Genomic DNA, 10750 nt, shown 5'->3' on the forward strand with positions numbered 1-10750 from the left:
CGCTCGGCGCCGGTCGATATCTCTACTCCCTTTAAAGTTCTAAAATATCCTCAGGGCCAGCAGGTGCCACGGTGTTTAAAGTGCTGGACTCCCATATAGTTAACTGTGGTTCAAGTCCCAATTCTGGTGGCTTACTTACTCACTTTCCCTATCTGTCTTTCTCTGTGTAACTCCCTGGTGAGCAAACATGCCTTACAGAAAATTAATAAAAATAATAATCAAATAAATAAATATTTTTAAAAGTAAAAAAATAAAATTCTCAAGCATTATGTTCATTTCACACATGAGAAGACTGTAACTTGCCCAGGTTACACAGCTTCTTACTTAGCCATGTCTTTTTTCATTCCAAATCCTGAGCTTTCTCTTCCACATCACTCTATGCCTTTTCCTGCATACTTCCATTCACCATATTTTAGATCCATTAATTAGTATTACAAGGATCAGGTCTGTGTCTAGGAAGGAAACTGGCATCCTCTTAGTCCCAACCATCTCCACAGAAATTTCTAGAATTCTTCATTGTCACTTTTCCTGAAATGCTAACAAAGAGAGATTTCATCTGGATAAATAAGCCTTCTGTCTTGTTTGGATGTGGAAAAAATAATAATAGCTTTTATTTCCTCTTCCTATCGAATACAAAACACTCAAGCCTTCTTTTGTTACAGGCTCACTGAAATGTTGACTAAGCTTTTGTGTATACATTTTCATTTATCCTTTTGCAAAAGATATTCAAAAGAACACATTGTATGTTTTACAAAAGTGGCTCAGAGAAATGCTTAACCATTAAGTCTAGTAATCAGTCAGTCTCTGCCGTACTGGTCACAATCAGGGGGCTGAGCCTCTCGATGAGTGTCAGAGAACCAAATGGTTGTCCATCAGGCACATGTTTTCTCCCTGAGAGCACAGAAGGTAACATTTTCTGCCTTTCCTTGCAGGTAGCTATGGCCACGTGACTGAGCTCTCCTAGCGCATGAGCAGAACTGATGACGTGATGTGAATGACTCCTGAGGTGGAACCTCTCACTTCCTTCTTCCTCAGGCACAGTCCTTCATTCTTTTCTTGGAAGGGACATGTTGAAGTTGATGAGGAGCATAAAATGGAAGGAGCCTGGTCTTCAAATGACCCATTGGAGGAATGCTGCCTGCTGTTCAAGAACACCAGTTTTAGATTTCGTTCTGGGAAAAATAAAATTTTATTTAGTTAAGCCAGTGAGATTTGGGAGTTCTCTGTGATAGCTACTTCGTACAATGTGAATTCCACTATCACGTCACTTTGACAAATCAGTTCAACTCTTTTATTTATTATACTTCACCAGAACCATGACCACCACCACCACCACCCACTCACTCACAATCTCTCTTCTCTCTTAAGAGAAGCTCCTCTGACTTCTGTTTCTTGAAGTCAATATTCACTTCTGAGTAATGGCCATGGTGCAGTTTTATCCAATACTACCTTTTTACTACATTTTAGGAGTGCTGGTCATGATGCAATTCAGATGTAATTTTATTCTTTCTGTAAGCTGGAGAGGCCTCAAGACTTTGGGGTTACATTCCTGTGCATTTTGTTGGCATAGGAGAGGGAATATTTGTGAGCCCTGGGGTTTTGGCACGACAGATTTTTAGATCTGGAGGTAGTGTAGTGTGGGGGAAAATAATGGCTTCTGGAATCACTAAGCTCTGGATGGATTTAAATGCAAATGATGTGACCTTGACCATCAATCTTCCCATGTTTCTTCATGAAGAATTAGAGGTTCCTGAAACTCAATTGATGAGGCTACTGAAAGGATAAGGAAATAATGTTGGGGAAATACTTAGGACCTAATAATATATCAAATAAAATACTGTCTTTCTCTTTTATGTATGTTCCTTATCCTCAGTTAAAATTTAAATTCCCAGGGATAAAAGTTTCTTCTTTACCTCTATGATTTCATACTCATGAACAGATAATACCATGAATAGAACCACAATTCAGTTGCTGCTATCTTGGGCATCTTCCCCCAGACCAGAGGCCCCACAGGACCCTTAGCCACTTTATAAACTCCTGAAATCATCTGAGTTGGGCATCTCTCAGTTTCTTATGCTCAGCTTGGAGATTCCAATAATAAGGAAGTATTAGGCTATGTAAGTGGCATTAGCCAAGTTTTGTGTGTGCAGTAGCCCAGAGGATGGTGATCAGGAGTGCTGCTATAAGGTAGAGGTGGAAGTTAGAGTCAATTGCTGGGAAGAGGAAGAAGTGCTGAGGAGAGAATGGAAGAGGAGCAGCGAGGCAGCAGAGAAGCAAGTCCAGACAGACAGCAGTGTCTGGAGTGTCACCTTTGGAATAGAGGTTGCTGCCTTGAAACATGGAGTCAGGATGGAGTTGTGTGACAACAGGAATGATCCATTAACAAAGGAGATGTTTATAATGCTGGAGATTATAACTAGAGAAGTGGATTAGATAAAACATAACATAACACTTAACATAACATAAAACAAAGGAAAGGGGACCAGCAAATGATGTAATGGTTACATCACTGGACTACCATGTAGTTGATTGTGGTTCATGTCCCGGACTTGGTAGATGAAAACTCACATTGAGCATGTGTGCCTGCATGCCCAAGATCCCGAGGAGAATGGAGGAGAAGGGACTGCAGCATGGCCATCCCTTTTTGGGGGTGATTTCTCACTTTCTGTCTCTCTGTCTCTCTGGCAAGAATATGCTCCCTATAGCAAAAATCTCTCAAAAAGAAGATTAGATAATACAGAGTATTATCCAGGATACAAGTGGAGGAGTTAAACTTAAACGAGAGTGAGGGTAGTTTTTTTCCCTATTATTACAGGAAAAAAAGAAGAGTAAACTGGTACAAGAAAGTTGGAATGGAAGGAGAGTGAATTCTTGTCAACTTATAACTATTTTCTCAGGAAACAATATGGTGGGATAGCCAGTGAGACCTGAATGGTGGAAGCTGGGTTGAGAAGGAGATGGTAGAGATCTGAAAGAAGAGAAGATGAAATAGTCACCTTGGCAGGTGGGAAGGTGAATATTCACAGGAAGTGTGGCAATATTGAGTGCCTTGGTGGATCTGTGGCCCCAGAAGAAGGATGTAATGTGTGGGAATAGGGCCTGGTTACCCCAGTCAAGTCCTTTTTAGTCAATCAACCTCAGATGACTGGGTGAGTTGAGCCAAGATCAGCAGGATTGCCCAGGTTGTCCCAGCTGACCCACAGATTTGTGACAGCAATTGCTATTTTATGCCGCTGAGTTCTGGGTAGCTTGTTATACAGTATTTTTGTGTTAAATATCTGACTGTAAGGATAAGGAATGTTAAATTAAATTTGTCTGGAGTCTTCCTCTATATTTGAAGCTCTCTGTGAAGAACTAGAACCTCACTTAGTGCATAAACAAGCAAAAAAGGTAAGTGAGCAGTGTACTTTCTCACAGATAGATGGATGTCAGCCTGTCACAGCAGCCAAGTGATCAGATCAGGTCCAAACCAGACAGACACGGCACTGGAACCCATCAAGCTCTGTGCACACCTCAGTTCCCTTTCTGTCTGCCAATACTCTCTGCTTACTTGCAGTGGAGCTCTGAACTTCTGAGGCTGAGGGTTCCCTAATGTATGAATCATTCTTTGTTGTTGATGTTTGAGAGGTTTTTGGCTATAAGGTGCATGCAATCACCAAAGAGACAGAGAGAGACAGAAAGCAAGAAATCACTCCCCAGGGAGATGGCCATGCTGCAATCCCTTCTCCTCCATTCTCCTCTCAGGATCTTTGGCACACATGCACCTGTGTCTGGCGTGAATTTAAGCCACCTTGTCCAGGACTCACACCACAGTCAACTACAGGGGGGTCCAGTAACATAGCCATTCTGCCAAATGCTGGTCCCTCATTCTCTCTTTAATTAAACACTGTCTGATTAAATTTGTCCAAAGTTGTTCTTTCCTTTCATTCATTCTTTTTATTTTAATTAGAAGGAAAAAGAGAATATGTTGAGAAGATGGATTATAAAAAGGGTTAGGGTCCCAAGACTGGATAGTCCAATACTTGTTGGATATGTGGTATTAATACAAGGGAACTAGGAATTTTACATAGATATAACAATTCAGGTTGGATAATGCCACAGAAACAGGTTTATTCAGGTTTATGATTTTTTTTGGAAATATAATTTTTTAAAGCAGTTACTCCATAATTCACTGAACAATTGCCACAATTGAACCCTTAAACACAAATTATTTTAGTTCCTTATCCTGAGTATTTGCATTAAGGGAATAGAAAACAGCCAGGAAAAGAAGCTTCATCATAGGCATTGGAATATAGAATACATTGGCTGTGGTCATTAAAGGACATTAAGTTTTATCAAAACAAATAAGAAAGTCCTCCTCCTAAAACACAAAGCTGTAATGATTTATACTCTGCACTCTTTGCTGTTCAACCAGCTTTCCCCATGTGCCATTCATACTTTAGTTGGCAGAGTGGGCAGGTGGGGTCCCTCCTACATTGGTGAAGGCCATCAGGTACTCATCCTCCTATATAAGGGCTCTCTCTTTTATTCACATCTTGAGTGAGAATGTGGAGTGAGTAGCAGGACCAGTGCTGCAGTCCTTCCCTTGGGACAAGACTCATCTCCTGTGCACATTTCCACACAGAGGCCAACAGATCTTACAGGCAGAAGTTCTAGGTCTTTGTCCAACTAAATAGCAAAACTGCTTCACACAAGTGAGTGGGGGGTACTAAGCGGGTGGGTTGGGGTATTGAAGGATCTCAGTTCTGGAAAAACTTCAGCTTTTTTCCCTTCTTCACACCCCCAATCTTCTGTCATTTTATCCTTAAAGGCACACAGCGCTGTTTTGTGCTTTGGAAAACACACCTGCTCAGCCACTGTAGCATTCATGGGGAAGAAGAGTTGATGCTGGCCTCTAACCTACCCTCTTCTTTTTCCTTCTCTGTCTCTGTCTCCATCTGCTCTTCCACCTCCTCTTCTCCCTTCTCTTCTTTAAAAAGAGACCAAGAGAGACATAGAAATAGGTCCTTTATAGTCTCATAGATTGCGACCCTCTTCCCCAACCTCCTAGTTAGCCAGGATTACAGGCATACACACACACACACACACACACACACACACACACACACACACAGCCTGTTTTGATTGATCTAGTAATCAAACCCCTTCCATGTATCCCACTTTTGAGCAGTGGCATCCTAACACTTGCACTACTGCAGCTGGGCCCTAACTCCTTCCATTTTGGCCCTTACAAGGGTAGATTATTGAGTCCCAGGTCACAAACAAAGCCAACCTATTCTATTTGCCTTCTAGTGCCAATTAACATTGAGTCCCACAGCCGTTCAGTGCTCCCTGCCTGAAAGAGAGCCCAGTCCTGTAGCACGTGGCTCTCAAACTGGGTCCCACGAACCAGTAGCATCAGCATCCACAGTATAGTGTTAGAAATTTAGAATCTTCAGTTAGAGCTACAGAAACAAAGCCTGGGGCAGGGTCCTGCAATCTTGACTATAACAAGTTCTCCAGGTATTCTTATACATCTTGTTGGAGAGCTCTTATACTATGTCAACCCCCAAGACAGCCCACCCTATGTTAGTGGCATGGAAAATGATGGCTGGATATTGTACTTGTAAACTAATTGAAACAAATCTGCTGGGTGACAATTCTCTATTCTGTGTGGGGAATGAACTCTTTCTTCTACGAAATTTTCTTTCTTTTTCTTTTAACAATTTTTGTTTTTGTTTTCTTAGAAAGAGATTTTTGTTCTAGGGTGCATGTACTCGCCAGAGAGAAGAGAGAGACAGAGAGAGAAAAAGTGAGAAATCACCCCCAAGTGGGATGGCCACACCACGATACCTTGTCCTTCATTCTTGCTCGGGATCTTAGTCACGTGCCCAGCATAAGTTTGAAGCCACCAGGTCTGGGGCTCAAACCAAGATCGACTTCATGGGAGTCCAGTGACGTAAACATTCCACCATCTGCTTGTCCCCATAAATTTTCTTACATACTCTTCCAACCCAAAACATCTAAGGTTGGCTGATGAACCCACGGTAATGGAGATGTGTGTTAGCAAGGTGTTCACTGGACGAAATGGACAGTCGTAACTCCTCCGACCTTCCCTAGCTCCCAGTTCAATTTGATACACACAGAAAATCCACAGCCACAGCAATTCTATCCTTTAGTCAAGAAAGTAAAGGCTAGCAATCCTAGCCTCAGTCAAGAAACTAGAAGATGTAAACGTCAATGAATTAACACCTGCCAGTGTAGACATCTGAATGAACGAATGGGTCTGTTTGCTTCACACCAGCATGGACATGTGTTTTGGTGAAAGATACAGTCTAGTTGCTTCTAACCATGTTCTTTGTAGTTCTTGTGGAATCATTTGGCACCTTAATATTAAACTTGTATTTTTAGTTCATATTTCCAGCTTTTTGGAGTTTACAAATACTTCTCTTTTTTAGGGTTTCTTATTTCTTTGGGGAGACAGACAAACAGGAGACAGACTCACTGCAGGATCTTCATGCTGTGACCTACCCTCAGTCTCAGCCAGGCTGGATAATAGGCACGTGTATGTGCACCCAGCATTTACAAGGAGGCTTTGGGAAGCTAATCCAGGACATTCCCCTCTAGGGCCAGCATCACAGAGAATCGTGTTATCACTGCGCCACCTTCTGGTCCCCTAGTACACAAGTACTTCTAGAGCAAGTTTCTGTAACTTGCTCCAGTTTGGGCTTTGCAGAGAACAGGAAAATAGGTGTCTGAGAAGGAATAAATTGTTCTGCATCCTCAGTGATCTTTTAGATCTGGAGGAAGTGACATCTTATCTAATTCTCAAAGAGGCTGTAACTTCTTTCACTCTCTTTCCGTACACTGTCATGGCAGGGCTAAGCCCTCTGTTCATGAGGGATCCAGAAGGCAGTTTGCTTCTGTTTTCTTGGCCTCAAGCTGGTACGCCGCCAAGTCCACATTCATTGCTGACACACAGATGCCCTGCACTATGATTTCAATGTTCTCAGCATCAGTCCACAGGAATACCTACCAGTAGGAAAGATAAAGTTGGAAATGCTCAACTTGGCAAGATTATAGCAAAGGACTATGGGAGAGGGTGGAGTCTGTATGTGTTTTAAACCGTCACTCGATTCCTTCAATAGCAACACATTTGGCACCATTATAAAACACTGCATTTTTATTTTTATAAAACAAAATATACTCAACCACATAAAATAAAAAGTCCCTGCCCTTTTCCCTCAATCTACTATTTCCTGTGGCTCCTTCCAGAATTTCTTCTGTGATTCTAGAAATATAAATGCAAGCACATCAGGAACACACATATATATGTACATACAGTGTTATCAAATGTTCGTGTACCAAGTTACAAAAATTACAGGATGAGGTTCTACATTTTTTGGTGTTAAAAGATGTCTTCATTGAACAGTTTAGCAATATATGACATTGGCTGATTTGGTAATACTTATAAGGAAATGTTTATAACTCTATCATTGTACTCCTAGGACTTTTTTAAAGATCACTTCTATGGTTATAGTTATATGATCGTGTTCATTACAGCTTTATATGTAAGAGCCCAAAACTGCAAATCATTTAAATATTCACTAAAGGAATGTTGTTTAAATGCATTATGGTAAATTCACTTAATGGTGTACATACGTTTGTGTCCACTCCACGCAAAAAGATGCTAAGTGTTTTTTTTCCTCTCAATAGTTAGAATGGCTTGGAGGACAATACAGAACCACGCAGACAATGACGCCTCATAATGACGTCATTTAGGGAGGCAGCAGGATATACTCTAAAGAATTCTGGCTTTAAGAAGCAAGACAAGAGCTTTGCCATGTATTAACTGCTTGATACAGACAAGCACTTTATCTTTCTGAGACCTAATTTCCATGATTATGAAACAAGAATGATAATATTTCCTTTCAAAAGGTGGTACAAAAAAAAAAGGTTGTAGTACAAAGATTGAATGAAAACATGTGACATTTACAGGTATTTCCATTTCATCTGCTCTAGCCACTACTGTACTGCCATGAATGGGAAAGCCGTGCACTGGACAATGATAGCCAGCAGATGGCGTGAGACTGCTTTTCCTGAGGCTGAGGATACCCTCTATCTGTAGTGCAAATTAGTAGTCACGGTTGGGTACAATGACCTCCAGGTGTCACTATTACAAGTGCAACTCAAGTGACTTCATGAAGAGAGCAGAGAGGAATTATGGTGCTGTGATTTAAATTTTGTGTCCCCTTTTCTCCCACACACAAAATCAAAAACCCAAGCTGTAATCAGACACCAATGTGGTAGTGAAGGAGGGGGCTAGTATAAAAGGTACCTGGGACATGTTGAGGGGCAGATCCCTTATGAACTGGCTCCTGGGAGAAAGCCAGTTCTCATTAGTTATTAGCTTCCTAGACATCACTGTTATAAAGCAAATTGACTGCCCAGAGATGTCTGTCTCTGTTTGACATACCTGCCTTCCTTTCTACTTCTCTGGCCATGTGGTGGCATAAGACCAATGCTGGCCAGATGCTGGCCCCTTGCTCTTGCATGCAAAGAACCCCTTTTCTTTATAAATCATCCAGTCTCAGATATCCTATTATAACAACACATATGGACTAAGACATACGGCAAGGGCAGCAGAAGGAAAAAGCATTTGGTTTATTTCACAGTTTCCTTATCTTTAAGAAAATGTGAATAATACAAAATGTCTATGTCATAAAAAGGTCTCAAAATAAACAAAATAGTATGTCTGAAATTATCTGGCACTAAGAGATTGCCAAATATTTGGAAGAGGGGGAGTTTTTCACATTTTTCCTCTCAATTTCACTTTTTTCCTCTCTGCTTTCACTTTCTTCCTCTCAGGAAGGCTCCAATTTATTGCAAAGGGGCATTGACACATCCCCTAAAAACAAGTGAATATTTCACAATTGTAACTGAAGGTTTTTCTTTTCCTTTCTTTTTTTTTTTTTTTTTTTTTTTTTTTTTTGATATAGGTCATGTTTGCTCACCAGAGAGACAGAGAGACAGAAAATGAGAAATCCCTCCCCCCCTCCAGCCCCCAGAGAGGATAGCCAGAGTGTAATCCCCTTTTCTTTATTCTCCTCTTGGGATTTTGGGCATGCATGCACATACATCTGGCGTGAGTTTCAAATTGCCGGGTCTGGGACTGGAAATGCTGTTGAATACATGGGAGTCCAGCAATGGAACCATTCCTCCATCTACTGGTCCTCTAAAGTTATCTTTTAAATGTATGTGGTTTAGAACTATAAACTCATATGAAATCATTATTGTCAGATGGTGAAAAATTGAACGATACCCAGCATTTTGGGGGTGATCAAATTTTTTTGGCATTAAAAAAAATCCTCATAAAAGTAATTTGGCACTGTATCTTGGGATTTAAAAAACATACACGCTGGTGGAGAAAATTTCAAGCAATATTTTCTGAGGAAACAAACAAGGCATATCAAAGATTTAGTTCTAAGGAAATAATTTGATAGCAAACTATTACATAAATATAAATATTTATTGTTTAAGAATTAATAAAATGTGGCATACCCTCATGAGAATGATATAAAGATTTTTGGGGAAAATGGAGTTATGCCAATACATCTGTTAAACTAAACTATCTTGGCCTAAAATGGCTATTGTACTACCACATTTGAATTCCTATGGATAAGCCAAAATGATACATGTTAGGTTATTTTCCTGAGCTGCCTACTAAGTTACAGCCTATCACACTAGCCATACTTCAGTCAGTCATTAAAAGCCCAACTTTTACACTGTTCATACAGCCTACTATAACCAGTCTGATGATTTCCCTACCTTGTTCCCCACTTTTGTTTTTGTACATCACTTTCCCTTTCCTATACACGTCATTTTCCTTTCCACAAACTTATGTACCCTGTAGCCACACAGTAGCCACTGTCCCACAGAAACCATTTTCCAGGAGATTGCCCAATTTAATTCACCTGCCCTTTGTATAAATAATCTCTGTTAAATTTTAGCTTGTCTAAAATTTTGTTTTTAACACATCCGAACAGTCTCTTCACTAAATAGTGCTGGGAAAATTGGATAGTCATATGCAGAAGAATGAAACTAAATGCCTATTTCTCACACTATATAGAGATCATCTTAAAATGGATTAAAGACTTAAAATGCAAGAAATAAATCTATAAAATTAGTAGAATAAAAACTCAAGAAAAGACTTTAAGATATTGATCTGGATAAAGTATTTTTGATAAGCCTTTAAAAGACTGGGCAACAAAAGCAGAAATAAGCAGATGTGATTGTATCCAAAAAGCTTCCACACAGCAAAGGAAACAATCAACAGAGTGAAGAGACAACCTACAGAATGGGAGAAATTATTTGAAAACTATTTTTCTGACAAGGGATCAGAATATACGAGGAACTCAAACAACTCATCAGCAAAAACAAAACAGAACAACCAAAACTAAGCAAACAAACAAAAACAAAGAGACTTAAAAATAATCTCACATATAATCTGATGTTAAATGGGCAAGTGATCTAAATAGATTTTTCTCAAAAGAAGACATTCTAGGGACCAGCAGTTAGCGTAATGGCTATGTCTCTGGACTCCCACGTGGTCTACTGTGGTTCAAGTCCCGGACCTGGTGGCTTAAACTCACGCCAGGCGCGTGTGCGTGCATGCCCAAGATCCTGAGAGGAGCATGGAGGAGAAGGGATTGTGGCATGGCCATCCCCCCTGGGGGGTGATTTCTCGCTTTCTGTCTCTCTGTCTCTCTCT

Source organism: Tupaia chinensis, unplaced genomic scaffold, assembly GCF_000334495.1.
Source record: "Tupaia chinensis unplaced genomic scaffold, TupChi_1.0 Scaffold000407_4, whole genome shotgun sequence".
Classification (NCBI taxonomy): domain Eukaryota; kingdom Metazoa; phylum Chordata; class Mammalia; order Scandentia; family Tupaiidae; genus Tupaia; species Tupaia belangeri.